This window comes from Salminus brasiliensis, chromosome 1, assembly GCF_030463535.1.
Source record: "Salminus brasiliensis chromosome 1, fSalBra1.hap2, whole genome shotgun sequence".
In the NCBI taxonomy this organism is placed as follows: Eukaryota; Metazoa; Chordata; class Actinopteri; order Characiformes; family Bryconidae; genus Salminus; species Salminus brasiliensis.
The window spans coordinates 52145273-52165884 of record NC_132878.1 but is presented as its reverse complement, the minus strand read 5'-3'; positions in this window follow the sequence as shown (position 1 = coordinate 52165884).

Below are 20612 nucleotides of genomic sequence, written 5' to 3'. Positions count from 1 at the left end.
GAGCTAACAATTTCAGCCAGTCATCTTCAATAACTGAAACATTTTCATAAGAGTAAGCCATGCAGTCTAGCAACAATGCTGATAACAATACTAATGCCAATCCGTTGTCTCAGCTGAGACATCATAGCACATCAAATATGCAATGACCTAATGCCCTAAAACTGCAGCAGAATGAGGTGTAAATAATATAGGTAGAGTGATCGTAAATCAGCTAGAAAGGGAACATGCTCAAAATCATTTATTCATACGACCTCTGTGACTAAAGGAGACATTCATGCAACAGAATCACAAAAAAATGTATTTTGCTTCTTTGTCATCATTTATTTTTAATGCACATCTTTATCAAAAGTTCATTCAGATTGTTGCCAGCAGTAAACTGGCTATGCCACATATACTCTCTGAATGTGCGGGCATGGGCGTTATGTGTGTGAAGGCTGAAGATGTGTCATTAAAATTTTGCAGCATTTCTACACTCTGTTTTAATGGCGACGAGCATGACTACCCTTCACAGACTCGCAAGCCTGTGCAAACACATCCTCACACCCAGACACACTGCAGTACAGTTCCTTTAGCATGTGGCTACCATGTGAGAAGTGATGGTAAGGGAGGGAGTGGATAATCAAGGATGACCATGCTGCCAGCTGCAACACAGAGCATTCAAGTCAGCCTTCATTTCTGGATACAGCATGTGGCCTTTGGAGTGCTATGCTAATGTTCCAGATAAGACAACAGTGTACTACAACACTGGTTTAAAATGATGCACAATTATGCTTCATAACTAATATACCACATAATACATTGGCAGTATCAGTATGCCTACAGATCTACAGCCTGGATCAAATGACCTGTTTTACTGTGACTGGCTGAGACTCTCAAAAAGTAATAACAGCAAAAACCCTTAGGAGAAGTAATCTGATGCTCTATAATAGATGACCATCCGCTGAGTCATCTTTCAGCCCACTCTTATGCTGCAGTTTCTACCCTGTAGTTTCAATTTCTCCTTAGCTATTAGCTTTAGCAACTCAATATAAATATTTCCTTATTTTGAATTCACCAACTTAACATTTCGTCCCCTGCTGTGCACGTAGTTTCCACTAGCGATACACATTGACATTAGATCACCGATACCCTTTTCTTTAATCTCCGCTACTAAACGTCTGCTAGTCTGGGGGGCGGCCATGACCCTCAGCGATCTCGGATTGAGCCTTTGGGATTAAAAAGAAAATAGTCCACTTCTAGCCTACAGGAAGACATCTAAATAAACAACGAGAAAGAGATGAAAACCAAGTCAGCCAGAGGTTTGAAATGCACTGGGAAATGGACTGAAAAGGTCAAGGACTCTTTATATATCAAAACCTGTCTTCCTCATGCCTTTTGTCTTCCTGCAGACAGGTGAATAGGGAGAAAAAAAACCTTTTCAGCACTGTCCCCCTCTTTTCCTTTAGCGTGCCACTTTGATTCCATTAAGCGAGTAATTGCCTTTGATGGAGGTAGCTAAGATAATTACATAATTGGGCCGATGGACCTCACCAACAGACCTCTCGTGCATATGTTGATTGACACACACACGGGCACAATACTCCTGCATCCCCAATCAGCATACTTTAAACAGTCTGAAGTTAACTGCACCAGCCATCAAACGCAGTTAAAAATCATCTCTTTTATACCATTAACATATCTTGTCATTACTTGGCATGTTCCTCAGCAGGTGGAGATCACATCAAGGGGCTGCTGTTAACAAGTCAAGCTGTGGCAAGGTGTCATTAAGCTTACAAGTTTCATGAAAATGGAAGTTTTTCTTAAACTGCAGTTTAAAAAGTGTCACATCTGGAACATCTGGGTTAAACCAGACTCATACAAAACATGCTGGCCTCTGCTTAGAACAGTTGAATTGAATTGGCTAGATATTCAATGTTGGGGGTTCATAGATATAAACTTGGGGTGTAACGGTGCGTGTATTTGTATCGAACCAAAGGGTCATGGTATGGGGTCATGATTTGTTGACCGCAGTCGCACAGAGAATACACAGTATGCACTATCAGGGTAAAAATGGATATTTCACAAGTGTGCATGCAAACCATATGGTGCGTGGCTTTTTGGGAGCTGTAGTGGTTTAGGGGTATTGCTACATGGGTGTACATGCCTAATATGTACCTTGCACAATTCTTCTAAATAATCTTTTTACTACAGTCATGTAACAATAGAACAAAGAAGAAAGTCCATCTATCATGATCTAGTTAGCCATCCCCATCCACTGCACATAATCAATGCTCACTTCCATACATTAGCAGTCAAAACTAATTGCTCAAATGCGTTCTGCAATGACCTATAGTGATTAGATCACAGTCCAACAAGTAGAGCTGCAAATAACAAATATTTACACCACAGTTAGTTTCCGGCACTGCAATGTGATGTGATTGGCTGTGAGGCATATTCTATGAGAGCCAACGTCTCACTAGATCCGCATTCCGAACGCATCTCTGTTAAAAGTATCATTCGCCCTTGCTCGCCTGTAACCTTGGGTTTTCTACGTGTTTCTTTTTAGATCTTTCAGTCATGTGATGTGAAGGGCACGTGCACATGCCATCAAGCCCAATCAATAACAATTCCTCTTTTCTTTTTCATTATCGACCCTATCAAAATGGTCAATTAGCTGTTCCAGCCCTGACCACAAGTTCTCAATGGGATTAAAGCTGGTGACTGGGTTGTTCATGATATCACCTGAACCTCTTCACTCCTCAACCCATCCATCACTCGAGCCGTGTGGCATCTTGTACTTGTCTTGTTGCCATATCAGGTCATTTTTTTATGGTTCTCAACAAAGATGGTTAGCATATCCCTGCAAACACATCCAAAATAGTTGCGAAACATGTGTCTGTGATGTGTATCACAGCACTTTTTTTTACAGACAGTGTGCACCACACAACCATCAGCCTAAAAACATGCAGCTCTGACATGTCGAGGCCTGGACTCTACAAGATATCGTCAGCATTGACTATTTCAGCCATTTGTGCTACAGTGGTTCCTCAGTGGAATTGGAGCAGACAGGTTAGCCTTTGTTCCCCAATGCTCATCAATGAATCTTGTGCACTGGTTCACCCTGTGATTTATCCTTCCTTGAACCACTTTTGGTAGGTACTGCATATGGGGAACACCTCATAGGACCTGCTGTTTGGAGATGCTCTGGCACCTAGCCATCACAATCTGGCTCTTGTCAGAGTCATTCACATTTTACATTTATGGCATTTAGCTGACGCTCTTATCAAGAGCGACTTACAAGGTTACTCGCATTATAGAGATGGGCCAATGTAGTGCTAGGAGTCTTGCCCAAGACTCCTTATTGGTGTAGCGCAGCATAGCCACCCAGACTGGGAATCAAACCCCAGTCTACCACATGGTGTGGTAGCTCACTGGCAGGTAGAGGTGTTATCTGTTGCACCACACCAACCACTCAGATTCACTTTGCTTACTGCACATCGCCTTCAAGAACTGACTGTACACTTCTATGCTGCCTAATATGTATGTCCCACCATTGACAGATGCAACTGTAATAAAATAATCAATAATCAGCTATTCATGTCAACTGCCCGTGGTTTTTAATGTTATGGCTAATCATTTTATATTCACATCTAAATACTTAAAAAAACTTTGTACTGGCATTCAAACTTACAGCATTCATTACGCATTCAAGTTGCACATTAACCCCTCCAACTTTGCTGCTTGCAGCTTTCCTCAGAGGAAACTACCTTCGATCTAAGAGATGTGTATAAAGCTTGGCGGAAAGTAAATTCTTCAAAAAGCTTTCTATTTTGGAGAATAATCAAAGAGTGTAATTATATAAAGCAGCATGTGGTAATCAGCTGCTGTACACATAGTGGACTCCACCATTCCCATGACCTTGTGTTGTGCACTTCCCAGACACTGAGAGAAGGTTGTTCACTAATCCAGTTTAAGATTGTAAGAAACGTTGTCCTCAAATTATAAAAAAAAAAACAACAGACACGATAATGCTTACACCATCCAAAAGTCAAAACACTTCAGAAATATGCCACATAACAATCACATGACAAGTTTCATTGTTCAAATGCAAGTTTTTACCCCAGATGCAGTCAAACAGTAAAACACTGATGTGTGCTTCTTCAGTTTGCTGTAGGAGATGCTAGGCCAACAATGCTAACAATATAAAGATAGGCTATAGTTCATTTATTTGCTGTAAAAATCTACCGTAAAGCTACTTAAACTTCAACAGTAGCTAAAACTGCATGAATAGACCTTTTTTAAGCTAACTAAGCTAAGCTATCATGATCATCCATATAACGTCCTGCACTGTACGCTATACTCAACGTGCACAGAATGATGACGCTATGCTGAGGTAAAAGTGATTCTGGTCACTTTTTGCTTTTATATATACTAAAGTAAGTGATACCTAAACCACGTGGACACCTCTGCACAAAAACACAGAAGTCCTGGATGTGTTTTTAGCAGGTTAAGGCATGTTTTTGGGCGTGATTTGGGCCCATGTAAGCAAACGCCAGATACTACACCACAATGTCCTGGCTGATCAACTGTACCTGGGTTACGTGATAAATCATGTTTACTTGATTTTTCACCAAACTTTAAGGTCATATAACTATGGATGACCTACATATGTGGTGCTAGGGCTGCATGTGAAATTGAACGGATCGGAAAAGTCAGATCTGTCACACTGAGGTAAAAACAACTAGATTCTTACGACAAATATGAACATACTTTTTCCATTACTCCATATCTGTCTGGAAGCAATGGTTTGCTTTGCATTACATGACCACTTCACATTGTGCTTCAGTGAACGGCTCTGTTGAGGTGATGGTAATAAGACATGGACTTGACAGAAGCCTTTCTTCCTCATTGAAATTTCGGGGCGACGTCCGAGCGGGTGGAAATGACGCGGACAAAAGCAAATTAGCCAGAGTGATGGGACATGTAGCGAGTGACAACACCAGCCAGCCATTTCCAATTTCACACACTGCACACACACCATCTCAAGCTATTTCAGCCTTCATCAACACCCACCCACCCACCCACACATTCATGCTTCACAGTAGCTTTCAAAGATGCCTTTATTTTTTCTTGTTTACCTGCAGCTTCCCCCCAAACCCCACTGATCTCCCTCAAATCTGAGAGTGATGTAAGTGTCTGAAATGCAGCGATATGCTGTATCCCCTGTAGATAAGCTCTATGTTTTCCATATACAAACTTCACAATGCACAGTGATGCATAGCACTAGCACTGGAGGTAAAATTCATATAAAGTTTCATGTAGTTTTTATTTAAAGGTGCCCTGAAATAGAAATCTGTATTTATCTTGGCGTAGTTAAATAATGAGAGTTCAGTACATTGTAAGACTTACAGTAAACCTCAAACACTCTCATTGTTGTAGGAAATCAAGCATCCAACTACAACAGAGCTGGAAAACTGGGCAATTCCAAAAACAGTCATAAGCCAGCTAAAAAGGCAGAGCTCATTTTTTTCATAAGCCCACTATTAAAAGAAAAATCAGTATGTTTCATTCTGAAATAAAAGGCTTGTAGAATTGCATCTGGGCAATTGATCGCCCCAACCAATGTGAAACACATCAAAGAACACTGTAAAATACTAAATGTAATAATTTCGTTGGCACCTTTAGGTATTGAGCTAACTGTGAAACTCCTGGGACTCAATGGAAACCCTCACTACTGGCCAAGATGGATGATGGGTTCAAGACAGAAAAGATCAGCGCTACTGTTACAGTAATAGACACTTATGAAGCTAAGCATTTTAGTTATGCCGCTTTGCGCTAGCACAGATAGTCTTGCCAACAGCTAGCCACAGTATATACTCTCTGCCTCAGACTGGATTAAATCACTGGTTTAAATTGTGTGCCTTGTTTCACCAGCGAGCTACTGTTTTCTCCAGAGACAAATATCAGCAACAATGCTATTGTGATGCATGGTGAAGCTCTACGTTTTGAACAAATGTGACAAAACAATGTGTTCTGATCTGCAGCGTGCAGATGGAGGGAGCCTGCAATTCCCTCTCTGCATTTGTCCTTCAGCTGGAGCCGAGGACAGCCCGTTTCCCGCTCGCTCACTGCAGCTGATAAACGGAGTGAGTAAAGCGGGGCCGACTTCAATCAGGTAATTAAACTCGGGAATGGAGAGAGAGCCGGGGGGATGGGGGGGGGGGTGGTTGGGAGGTTGCGGGTGCCGTTAAAGGGCTTTGGGTGGCCACACTGAGCCGAAGCACAGGAAGAGGAGCCTGGGGAGGGGATGAACGGGGTAGTCCTCATGTCCCTGAATCCAGGCTGGAGGTCTCTGGAGAGCTGATGAAGCATCATTCTGAACATTGAACAGAGACAGAGCAAGAGAGCAAAAGAGCAAGAGAACGTACATGGGGGAGCAATGGCTTCAGATAAACTGAAGAATTAAATGGAAGTAAAACAAGAGAGGACATAGGGAGAGTTTAAGTGATATGTGGGCAAAAAATCCTTTTTACCCCAAATGTATACAACTGATATGCGGCCAAAGGTCTGATTCTATAGTTCTGCACTGGAGCTACAAGGCTAATGCAGCCAAAAACACTCCAGACACTCTCTACAGGTTAAGATGACTTTAACACCACAATGCTTTTGGGAAACTGGGCCCAGAACAACTTAATCTGCATACTAGCCAAGGCAAGGCCGACCTACTGCAAGGCCGACCTACTGCACCAAAATATCGGCCATTGGCAACGGCTCAGAATTCCCATATCAATGTATTGCAAATGGTCAGGAATGCAACATAAATCTCAGACCTTCTTTGGTCTTTCTTTGGTTTCTGACCTTTTTTTAATCTAAATTTCAGTATGAATTTATAGCTAAAAGCAATAGTAGAGACCATCCTGAGGCCTGAGGACTTTTCTTGATTTGAAGGACCTCACAGTGGCTATTTTGTAGAATATTAACCAAACCATGGCCTTTATTTATTTATCTTCACACTGTTAAACTAAAACTACTAACATATATCAGATCCCCCAGCTAGGCATCTCAAAAAACTTTCATGAGAGATGCTTAATTCTTCATTCCACTTCTCATCCACTTCTTCCTGGTCAGTGCTTCAGAATTATTGAGTGCAAGCCAGGAATACCCCCAGGACAGAGTGTCAGTCCATCCCAGGGTACCACACAAACTCATTCACTCAAACCTAGGGCCTATTTAGTCAGTGATTTTGGGAGAATACTGGTGTACCTGGTGGAAACCCATTTAAACATTGGGAGAACACACCCCTCCAGCTAGGACTGCTATTAACTGTGCAGTATTTTTTAAGGGGAGCTTCTCCTGCACTGTGCCAGGTTATGATTTAGTATGTATCCTTCTCTTTTACTCACAAAGAGAAAGGTGTATGGAGTGTTTGTGTGTGTGTGTGTACTGATTGCCTCTTTGTATTTAATCTGTAATAATGCACCTGCATCCATTAACAGGATATGGATCACAGGGTTTGCTATCGATCGCACACCCCTGCTGCTCTCGCCTCGGTGCCACAGTACACAGGAAAACACTGGAGCACTGCCTTTTATAGGAGCTATACCTCATCCATTCCAACACACTCTCCAGCTCTCTCCATATGGAACACACTCAGGGACGACACTCAGATTCATTGCACCTGCATTTCGCCAAGATGTTCATCCTGCAGTACTTAGTCGAAGACTTACTTGACAGCACTGCACTCCGCTTACTTTCCTAGTGGCCCCACTCTATGCTAATGTAATGTCATTCATGGGACAAAACAGTTATTTGAAGTGGAGTTCTCTGTGTTCTCTATATGCCTCTGCTGTCTTACCTTGTCTCACACAGTGCCGCTGTCAGCTGGAAAACTTCAACAGCAGAAATAATGATCACCTTTTTATACAGTGTATTCCCAGTACATGATAAAGTATGCTACAATACCATGGACTGTCAGTCAGTGCATGCGAGAACTGGGCCATCCACGATCCTCGGTCAGCCTTGAACAAAAACGATTTTCTCCAACATTGTCGGGCGTGCTGGGAAAAATGAGCCAGCTGCATGGCAGTTAATTAGCAGTGATGGGAATTATAGCCATGGATCTGAAGAAGGAAACAAATGCACTTTCCACCCTTTTGCCTCCCACTTACCGGCCATTTCATGACTTTCACCAATGTCAATTTGTCAGCCACCTTATACTGTATTCGTCATTGACCAGTTTCTGACTACAGCAGCACTTGTCTGGATATAATTTGGATGGGAGACCAAGTGTAACCAGCCTGTAGCAGTCCTGTGGTCAGAAACGAGAAGCCAATGGAGTGCCAGGCGGTTATACTTGGCATGTAGAGGAGTTACAGCCTCTAACTGCACACCAGCAAGGGAGAACTACAAGTAGGAATGTCAGATCAGACTGCTTTTTTAAATATACTGGCCTGATGTTTAGATTGGACCAATATTTTACTTAGTAGAACGCTTAGGAAATGCTGGCTTCCTGCACTAAAACGTCAGTATTTCATTCATTTTACTGCATTGGTAGGTCTCAAAAATGAATGTACATTTCTCTGTAATGGTAGATGTAATCACAGATCCCATTTTCTCCTCAATTTTAGACATATTCAATTCCCACCCAGTAGGAAACACCATCACATGATGCCAGAGGAAGCGCCACCGCGCCACCGCATCTCTTGCCGCTGAACACGTTTGGAGGTGAAGACTAACTGCCCATTCTGTTGCATCATTGACTAGTATTATGCTGAGTGACAGCAGAAAGGGGTGGCCATCCTGCCCAGCAAGAGAGAGCAAGAACAGTTATGCTATCTGGGACTCCTGGCAATGAATGGCTGTGGCACCACCAGAGATCAAACTGTCAGTGTCCCAATGACAGGACCAATGCTATAGGAGGCTGCACCACTTATCTCACTACTGTATTTGTGAACTGACCTTTACAAAAATACGAGCCACATTTCTTCTTGCATATCTGGCCTCAGTTAAGTATCAATCAGTTCAGTTCTGAAAGGTGTACACTTCCCCATGACCTTGGGCAAACACAAACACACATACACACAATAATCAGGCTTGTAGGAAATGGTGTCATTACTTAGCAGTTATCTCAGTGTGCACTCGTCTCTTCCCTCTGGTAATACTTCGTCTCTGTCGGTCCTCTCGTCCGTTCACTGTGCCACTGAGGAACTGTGGGGTGACTGCCAGTGAGCTCCTGTAAACACTCTGGGGCTGAGAGTGGGCTTACGTAATACAATCTGTCCGTGCTTGTAGCCTGAGAACAGGACGCTGAAATACAGCAGTCAACATGTTGCCAGATGACAAGGCTTTTTACATGATACATTACTTTTTCTGAATGCAGAACACACAATGTATTTTCTATACACAAGAACATATCATTATACCATTAGGCATTATGCAGAAATGTAATATGCATTGGATATTGGACGCCAGCGGTTTTATAGGCCTTATTACATTGAAAGTAAATGCCCCACCAGCACATTATCATTTCAGCACACTTCCAACTTAACCACATACTCTCAGCTTCAGGCTAATTAACCGGTTGCAAAGACATGGACATGGTCATTTTGAACCATGGAACCTGTGCAGAGTACTAAATTGATTTGTGAGTTGAATGTATTACACCTACAGCTGGGTACTGACTGGGACTGGACAACAATACAAGCATCATGATTACAAAAAAAAAATAACAACACATGAGAATAACAATGATCAGTGCTGACTTTCAATAATTAACATTTTCAGTAATAGCAACAATGAATAAATTAATAAAGTGGGGGAAAATGAATGTCCACCTTCAAGGTATCCCAGAATGGGATAAACTGTGTTTATTTGGAAATAGTATAGTACTGCAAATTCGGTACGCGGTTGTGACATAGCGTGAACCTCAAACACTGCTGTGTCCTCGTTCAAAAGAAAAATACTAACAGTCTTGAATTATTTTATTGACACCCCCAAAATCTGCACCCACTTCTGAAAGCTGTGGCTAAATACAATGCTTACTTCAGGAGAATATAGAAATATACTAAAATGCTAGTTAAAGTTAATACTAGGCCGAAATGAAAACCGAAGCATGGCAAAGCTAGGAAGATTTACCAGCAAGGAATAGTGGATATAGACATGTGCATGAATCCAAAGTCATTCTCTGTCCTTGTATTCTAAACATACACACACACACACACACAGATCCACACATTACTCCATTATAGGCCATGTCGAGAGTTAACAAAATTAGACATAGGCTAATGGAATCTGGGCCTGCCAGAGATAAATGTGACTTCATTAGCACCAGCCTTGAGAGACTGTCAGAGAAGATCGCTGATGAAGAAATGTGGCTCCCTTCCTTCTCCCTAGCACACCAATTCAGACGATCGCTTGTTCTGGAGCATGTGTCGCAACCTGGCCTTGGGGTACGATCAGTGAGAGAGGCAGAATGAGAGAGAAAGAGCATACCCTAGTCAGAAAGGCTGTTTTCCATACCTTTCATTACATAAACCAAATTTCAAGTCCCAGGAGATCAACAACAGGCAACTCTATTGGATTGACTGTTTTTTTTTCCTCTAAAAACATCAAGGAGAAAGTACATGGGCACTCACATAATAGCATGGCAGGAGATGGAATGTATCAGAAAGCTTTTACCCTCCTGAACACAGATAACACACTTAGAAGAGCCTGCATGTTTTCATGCTTGAAGCAATGAATACAGTGGGCGTAGGTGGACATTCTGCACCACGTCTAACTTTTACCACATTTCTTCCAATCATCAAATTCAGAGATGTCATTCTGAACTGTACTGGCTGTAACAGGCGATTGCATTCCATGTGCTTTTCCGTCTCTGCTTGGATGCTCGAAAGTGTTATGGCCACGCTTGTGCATCAGCAATGCAGCTGGTTTGTAGAGTGAAAAATCTATATCTATATATACGCAATTTACCCAGAAAGGGAAATTGATCCTTACGTACAAATAAAATAACCATATTAGTAATGGTGAAAATAACACATATCAGATCAACCCTTTTCTGTTGTCTCTTTATTTCACTTTCAATTCAATTATGAATTTCCAATTACTATATATATATATATATATATATATATATATATATATATATATATATATATATATATATAACATTTATTTTTATTATTTTGACAGGGGTTGATCTAGGAAGGAACAGAGAAAAAGATTAGAGAGAGAAAAAATGAGAGCTGGGCAGTATGTCTGTATGTCAGTATGTAGGCAGTTTGTCACCTCACCATATTTGTAAGAATAGTATTATTTGTACACATAATTATAGATGTTAAAACATATATTTATACACATTAACACTATAAGTTACAGACTACATACTAATCTTAATAGCGTGGGTTTGGCAGGTAAGTACACTAAACATTAACATACTAACCCGTTTACTACGAACAGGAAGTGATGAAGCGTTACTATGCCAACATAAGTCGCTGCAAGTTCCCCTGCTGCTGTTACAACTGCACTTGCATTGCTATTCACCAATTAAAACAAAAAAATCAAGACAAGTGGCTCCTTTCCTTTACATTTCACATTGCATTGTAGGATAACAGTGTCCTTTGTGAACACACTGAAAAAGCCAAGTGTGCATCGTGAATATTTAAGTATTCTCAACTTTGACACTTTTATCTAGTACTGTATACTTAATTCTCAAAAATGATATAGTATTAGCGTTAGTAATTAGTCTGGAATTCGTATGCACTCTATGTTAAAAAATGCTAATCACCAACAGACTTGGAGTGACAGTGACGATACATCATGACCGAACCTTTATCTTTGTCATGACTCCACTGAGTGCCTCTGTGGTTCTGGACTCCATTTCCCAGAATCCTCTGGGAGACACTATGAGTGATCATGTGACTTCAACCAGCCAACCACGCTCTCGGACACCAGAGTTCTGATCAATACCACCTGTTTTGCTTCTGATTAGCCCAGTATTTAAGTCCACCACTTTAGTCTAAGACATTGCCTGTTTGTATTATTTGTATATTTACATTTACATTTACATTTACATTTACTGCATTTAGCAGACGCTCTTATCCAGAGCGACTTACAAGGTTACTCGTATTACAGAGGTGGGCCAATGTAGTGTTAGGAGTCTTGCCCAAGGACTCTTATTGGTGTAGCGCAGCATAGTCACCCAGACCGAGAATCGAACCCTGGTCTCCCACATGGTGTTGTTGTAACGCAATGGTAGGTGGTGGTGGTGGTGTTATCTGTTGCGGTGGTGTTATCTGTTGCGCCACACCAACCACATATGACCAACGTATATGACTTTGTCTTTGTCTTTTAGACCTTGCCTTTTAGCCTAGCCCTTTGGACGTTCTGCTTGTGTTTTGGTACATTGGATTACAACTTACTGCCTATGTTTTCTACTGCGTTTTTGCCTTGCCCCTTTGAATGTGATCACATGTGTTGTTTTTCATTTTTTACCTACTGGAACTGATCATAGCCTGTTGTTTGACTTTGACTCTTTTTAATAAAGCTCACAACCTTTTCAATAAAGCTCCTTCTTTTTTATTTCAATTCTGCAAATGTCTGACCTTGTGTGGCATGTTACAATCTTTATTAAGATAAGACTTTATTAAGATAATTATTGTTGCTGTTATCTCCATTTTTGTTATTCTTGCTGTTATACGGAATAGACTATGGCTGGGCGATATGGTAAAATCTATATCACAATATTTTTCATTATACACAATTTTTATCACAATACATGTAATTACAGACTAAAAACATCAGTAGCGACAGATCCTTAAAAACTACTATTCAGATACTCTCCTGCACTGAGTACAGTTATTTTTATTCAACATCTGCTGCTCCTTATCTAATTAAACCAGTCTAATTACACTGTTAGTAATGAAACCTGCAGCTGATCAGTGTTTATTAAGCACTAACAGTATTATCGATATATTTAGAAAAGCGTATTGTTAGCACTATAACAAAATGTATCACAATACGATAAAATATGATCATATTCCCCAGCTCTAGATTAGATAATAGTATACGTATTACAGTCATGCCAATAAAGCTACCCTCCGAAGAATCTAGAGAGACTGAGAGAGAATGAGACAGCGTGTAAGAGAGAGCGAGTGCTCTGGGTTGAGTCAGCAGACACCGAAATCCATCTAAATAAAACTAAAATGCAATAAAAAATGAATAAATCCATTTTGTGTACTAGCTTGTGGGAGCACTTACTTATGCTAATTGTTAAACAGTATCACTGTAACAACACATCACAGCCAGCAGCTTTGAGCCGTCAACTTGAGCCTTGTAGGTGCTGTTCCAGTAATTATCAGCCAATGCTGTGAGTGTGGGTTCGGAACAGCTTCGCTCTTGTGCTTATTCCAGGGTTCTCTAGTACAAGAAATGATTCAATATAGACACATGACACCCTGAAGAACCATATGGGACAGACTTGTTGCTTGGGTTCCAGGTCTTAGTTTCTGTCATTGAGTTGCTATAGTGAAATCCAGTTACCTTGACAATGCGGACAGAATCCATCTAGCATAATTAGGAAGCAGCCGAAGATGCATTCTTTTCTTTTTTTTCAAACTGAAAAAGCGCAACTTTCTGCAGTGTTTACCCGGCAAGCGCATGCTCTGCTGGGGTCTTATTCACATTCATGATGTGTGTAGACAGAGAAACTTATGTGGGAGAAACTTGTGTGTGTGTGCCTGTGTGTGTGTAACATGTTTCTCAACTGTTGCATTTGAATAACAGGTTACATCATCACTGAAACACAAGGAATCACACACACACAGACACACACAGATACACTTTTAGAAAAGCACATAACAGCTGCATCTCTGCAGAAGGAAAGACCTGGTAGATTTCAATCTCTCTTTTCCATGTCTCGCTTAATTGCTTTTTGCATTTCAAATTCAAGGCCCCATCTCTGCTTTGACCAATCCCATCTGTCTCCAGTTAAATACACAGACTGAGAGACTGACAGAGAGAGAGAGAGCATAAGAGCGAGTGCATGAGAGAGCTTTCAGCTAGTTAGCTTCTCTATAGCAGAAAGAACTGTCTTATGTAGCAACTGTTATTAAACACAACTATAAATGTACAATTACCTCTCGCTACTGAAATCATCTTGCAACCCTATTCGCTACATAAAACTCAGAGTCCCCAGTTTACAACGCAACACTAAAGTACTCTGTCATGGTGTTGTAGCTAAGCGAAATTATGCTGCTTGGCAATGGCAAATAAGTTGCCACTCTGTCGACATTAGGTGGAATTAGCTAGAAAATGACACATGGGCTTTTCTTTTGTTGTTTGTAACTGGGCCTTATATTAACCCTAACCATAATAATTATGATAAACAGCTCAGCTAAGATAACCATAAACATTAGATCTTTATTAGATATTCATATTGTCACAACTGACATTTTAGTAAAGCTTTACCAGCTTGTCATAAACTCCACTAGTCTATAACTCAGCATTTCTATGTTAGCATGTAGACATGGTTTGGGTTGAATCAAGAATGGAACCTGTTGAGGAGGATCCTGCTGAGTTAACCGCCATGCACAATTAGGCCCATTTTCACAAGTAGGCAAAGTTTGCACTGCACCTCATTTTCATTTAGATTTCTGAAGCAGTTCCATGCAGGACATTTCAGCACCACTCTCTTGGACAGTTCTGGACAAAACACAAGTTTTACAGCACTCTATGGTAAAACGTAGAGTTCTGGCATGTTATGGTACTTCATTTTGTGTGAAATCTGTTTTGTGAATGTTCGAATATTCAGACTCACTTAATAAATGTATTATAACAACATACACAACACTAAATTCAGGTCAAAATACTCAGAACTGGAAAGCTTGTCGAACTTCATAAGACGTGCAACTATTTCAAAACATAGACATATGCATATAGACAGGATGCATCTTATGTACACTCTAAACAGCTTGGAACATGGATGTGGCAGCCATGTTGTATTATGGCTGTAGTATGGCTGTGTTATGCTTGGGTGACACAGACCACAGGACAGGAGGTAAGATATTCCCTTCGCAGCGCTCCATTATTAACTTTCAGTGTGACAGACCTGGACTGAACCCTCTAGGACCAGATTTTTAAAAGGCTTCAAGCTACAACCCCGAACTGACTCAGCTAAACGACCCTGAAATTGTTGTATACCACTGCTACACTATTCTATACAAAACCATGGTTTACATCACTCAAAGACACACACACGTGCGTAAAACTTGATATCCTGCAGCATCAAGTGATAAATATGCTGTCAGAGTGACTGATGGCCAATGTCAAATCACTGAGTAGCACAAACCATAGCTTCCAGTAAAACACCCAGACAAGATACAAAAGCATACGGCTGCAGAACACACACACACAAAAAAACATTGCCCCAGTTTACATACAGTGGGGCTGGCCTCAAAAGCAGAAGTAGACCATTCAGAGGGACTCGTTCAACACACTCATGCTGCATTTTTTGTCTTTTGCATGATTATATGTGGCCGGGGTCACCAAGGAGACCTTGAAACTGGGGAACAATGTTTTTAACTTTTAATGGATTGGAGTCAAGATGTCTATTGGCATGAAAGGTCCACACAATGTAAAGGGCACTGATTATACAGTGACAGTGTTTTTTGACATGACCGCATGCCATGCACTGCATTTGCAGTCCTTGACACACACACACCCCTAGATATTTTTCTCTGCCATTATCACACTGCAAAACAAATATCAGCCTTGTACTTGACACTACCAACAACTGTTGAGTTAACACTGCTGCAATATAGAACATGCACACATTTGTGTCCAAATGTAAGGAAGCATCCACTCAATACTGAAGACCAAGTCGGAAGTGCTTATCTGTCCAGCAGGATACATCTCAGCCTCCATTCTTACTATCAAAGTAGAATCTCACCTTTACACACACACACACACACACACACATCCTTGGCCCTCATGGCAGTTATAACAGACCAGTGAAACCTCTATAAGAAGTAAAAGGAAAAAAAAAAGCCCCTACCTCTGCTTCCTCTATCAATTCAGAGTCCTCGGCTGAACACACTCTTCCTTTGACAGACTCCTCTTCCTCTTGCTTTCCCTGGACCTCCTCTTCTAAAAAAAAAAAATGACGAGCTCTGTAGTTGAGAAGCCCCCTCTGGAATGTCAAACAGAGTGTGTGGCTCCTTGGGTGTGGATATCCCAGCAGCAGATAGGAATACTCTCTCCAGCAGCAGCAGCAGCAGCAGCGGCGGCGGCAGTAGCAGCAGCAGCAGCAGCCAGGCTGACTCAACAGCTCTACGAGGGTGACTACAGGACTACAGAGGCAACAGCAGAGTCAGGCTCAAACACACACACGCACACACATCCAATCTCTCTACATACACACATCGTCTCAGCACACACACAGCAGGCCCTATCGCCACTATCCCTACTCATCACTACCATATTCCTTAGAATAGCTGCACCCCACTTTTCCCTCCTTCACCTTCAAACACCTTCTACGCCTGCTTTTGCTCCTCATCCATCATCGTCCTGGATGTTTATGGATGTTTAAGGAGGAGCACTCGGAAGACCCAAGCCAATGCCCAGGGGTAGCATGAGTCTTGCTTCTCGCTTGCTACATGAAGGAGAGAAAGGGAGAGGGAAAAAAACAGTAGTGTTAATTCTTCCACCACATCTTTCTGATTCAGACATTGTCTAGAATGGTCAAATCATTTGACTGAACCATTTTAATAGATTTATGTGTTGACAAATACACACAGTCCAGCTGCTTGCATGCTGTATGTTGCTAGTAGTATCTATGACTGTATCCCCTCATAATGAAAAGGAGCTGTCAGGTGGCTTTTAATCCTTTCAACACCTTAAGCAGACTACTCTGGACAGCGCTCACAGAATACCATGAATGTGTGAACAGTAAGTTAGCTCAGGCAATAGCAACATTGCTTTTAAGAGTCTCCACCGTAATGAGAATCCGCAAGCTATAGAAACAAACGTGCAAGAGCTACACGCAGTCTCGGCATGATAAATCATAAAGAAAAAGGGTTTAGCCCCTTACAAGTCTTATTACACACTAAGGTGTATTACTCAGTAACTACAGGGACTTCTGTACAAACTGGTGGGGCTGTTCTCTGGTAATAGAAGTTTGTAATAACACTTTTGTCCCACTGGCAGACCATAGGTTGTTTAAGGGGTTAAGTATTCATTTGAAAATGTTAATAATAATGTCTACATGTACAGCTTTAACCTATTCAAACCTCTCTAGAGTTAAATCTGAGCAAATGAAATTAAAAATGTAGTGCAATGTTAGTCAGTCAGCTGATATCAAAACGCCTAACCATGATGTGCAACTCAGTAGCTACATCTACGATGTATAGACTGTCTGCCACTCTCCTTTGGACAAGTTATTCTTAGAGCCAGCCAGCTATGAGCCAGCCAGCTGATAATTTTCAGAGACAAGATTCAAGTTCAGCTTGTTGAATTGTAAACCTTAAATGCCCATGTTTGAGCCTAGCCTTTGCTATACTAAAAAAAAAAGTAGTTGGAGGGCATGCACCACTAGTATTAAATGAAACGTGCATGCACAAATGCTACATTAGTTTTATCGATATGATGTTTTCCATTTCTGTCAGTGTCCATGCATGTCTAGGGTTAGAATGAATTCAATTAAAGGAGAAATAAATGTGGTAATTGTGTGGTTGCTATTTTTTGTTTTGTTAGCAATAAGCTGTATTAAAAAATGGTTAAATATTGTTAAGATCAGATTTGTCATCTTGTTGGCTAAACATTGCTAAAAAGAAATGTTCACATGGAAATTAAGGGATCAAATGTTCACAGCACATTGTAATGTGGGGCTGGAGAGCATTACCAATCAAAATGTGTTATCTTAGACGTTAAACGTTATCTTAGCTACTTGTTATATTAGCTACTACTCTTAACTAATGTCGAATCACAATGGCTTTAAAAGGTATCTAAATAAGGTCTTGACTATCGTAATGCTGTATTTATCAGCCTTGCACTGTTGAACAATAACTAGACATTACAGAATGTTACAGTTACATTTTCAACACAAAAAACTACACAAAAAAATTATAAATTCATTATAAAATAGAATCATGCAAGAATAGGTATTTCTGGCTCCTGGATTCCCCCTATAGGTGGCGAGTGCAACTGACAGCAGTGAAGACTAACCGCCTGAGAAGAGTCCTACATGTACATACATTTGACATACTGAGAGATACAGAACCAGTACTGATAGTGAAAGAAGTATGTGGCCTAATGCAGTAGAGTATTAAGTTATGCAGTGTTACGCAGTTCTCTTGAGGGTTACATGATGCAGATTGCAGTGTGCTGAGCCCAGGGTAGCAACAAGAAGAGATGCTATTCTCCCTACTACAAGTCAAGTCAAATTTATTTGTATAGTGCTTCTGTCGTCACAAAGCAGCTTTACATAATTAGTAATTAGTAAAAGACAGAGACAAAAAGAAGAAATAACGTAAGACATGAAGGATCAAAGACCCCCAGTGAGCAAGCCAACGGCAACAGTGGCAAGGAAAAACTCCCTCAGAGCTGGAGGAAGAAACCTTGGGAGGAACCAAGACTTACAAGGGGGACCCGACCCGTCCTCCTCTGGGCAGAACTATTTAAACATTATTGATAAAAATTACTAAACCATCTATACTGTTGAACTGCTCTGATCATAATCATAATATACTACACAAGTCAGTGGAGCAACATTGTATTTTTTTTATTCATATTATTTTCATTTTAAAGATAAAATTGCCACATAAAGTTGCTTTAAATGCACGTTATTACCTTGCTCCTAAGTAGCTTTTGGATGTTCTCCATCCTTACACTTTGGTCTACGTTCTCAGTTGGTTAACTTGCAGTTTACGAATTTTAGCTCCCATGGAAAAATGTCTTAGTGTACTGGAACCTAAACTGTGAAATGAACTACCACAGAATCTCTATCATGTTTTCTCACTCAGCCATCAAAACCCAGTTAAAGATTCTATAATTTATCTCATCTTTACAAATCTATCTCATCATGCCTAACTACTTCCTTCCTACTAACTTTCACTGCTCAACGGAAGTCAAGAGATCTGTAAAAAGATGTCAATCCAAGTCATTTTGAATCATTTCTATTGGTCCATTCATCATGAAATGTTGACACAATGTAAAGAACTGTAAGATTTCGATTATGTTAAAAAGTCAACAACAACTAAAATGGAGATACAAAATTTTTTGTGTGACAGCTGTGATATGTATCATCTTCTAGACCCTAATTTACTGTAAGAAAGTGTTGGGAAATGACAAAAGTTAATTAAAGTACACCACCAGTAAGCGCATTATTACCAGTATAAATACAATATAGCATTTATAAATCACTGTATAAATCATAAGATATATAATAAACATAAATATAGCAGTCAGTAAATACAGAGTTTTTACCCATAAGGTCATGCAGCGCTTCTATCCATGTGCATTTAACAGCAGGAGTCCATCAGCAAACCAACTAAACCTGCTAATGAGTTGCATCAGGTGTGCAAACTGTTCAGGGTTCAGGCCCTTCAGGACCAGAACGGCCCACCCCAGTCAACATAAAATGGCACTGATAAAATTAAATGGATGATCAATATGGGGGGGGGGGGGGGGTGCTTTCCTACCCTATTACTGCAATTCATAAAGTGATAGGTAACACAGTTAACATAAGCTGCTATCAAAAGTTAGCTACTGGGGTACCATTAGGACGAGACACAGCTGAGATAGCAGCAGCTATCCTTGTTTAATACCGAGACTGACACCTCCAAGGCTCATTCTTTACAAGGTGAGGTACATTCTAAAATACTTAACATGGCTTTCTTTGGTGGCTCTCATTGTCACTTATAACTAATCATCAGTGCTCCAATAGATGAAGCTGTTATGTAAAACTGTGCAAAGAGTAATGGGGTAAAACTGCTAAACATGATTTATGTAGTAATACAGTATTGACACCTCCTCTGGCAGAACGAATGATACTTCTTTTACTGTTTCAATCAGATAAATACAGTTTCAGAAACCATCAAAATCATTTGGTGTAATGAACGGATTTCAATGAATTAAACTTCTACATTTACAACTAAAAGTATTTTTTTTTACCTTATCTTTCCTTTCCCACATTTCTCGCTGATGCTTTGTGTCCATCTCTCCAGTCACTGTCTTTAGTGGGTACATTATCGTTTCTAAGAGCTGTGAAAGTTAGTAGCTAGCGTTGATTGCTAATTAGCCAATTCAACCATCAAGAACACCCAACCTGTTATTATGCATGTGCAAAGCACTATAGTGTAGCCTATAGCGTAATAACTGTTTTAATATATTTTCTCTGCTCATCTTCAATTATCTAATACAAATTTAGCTCAGTTATTATTCCCACCTAAATTACATAATTTTACCCTCTGATACAGTGATTTAGACTATCAAAATATCCTCCTTACTGTTGTAGCTAATACTGTAAACATTTTCTAATACAGTGATTTAGGCTATCAAAATATCCTCCTTACTGTTGTAGCTAATACTGTAAACATTTTCTAATACAGTGATTTAGGCTATCAACTTATCCTCCTTAC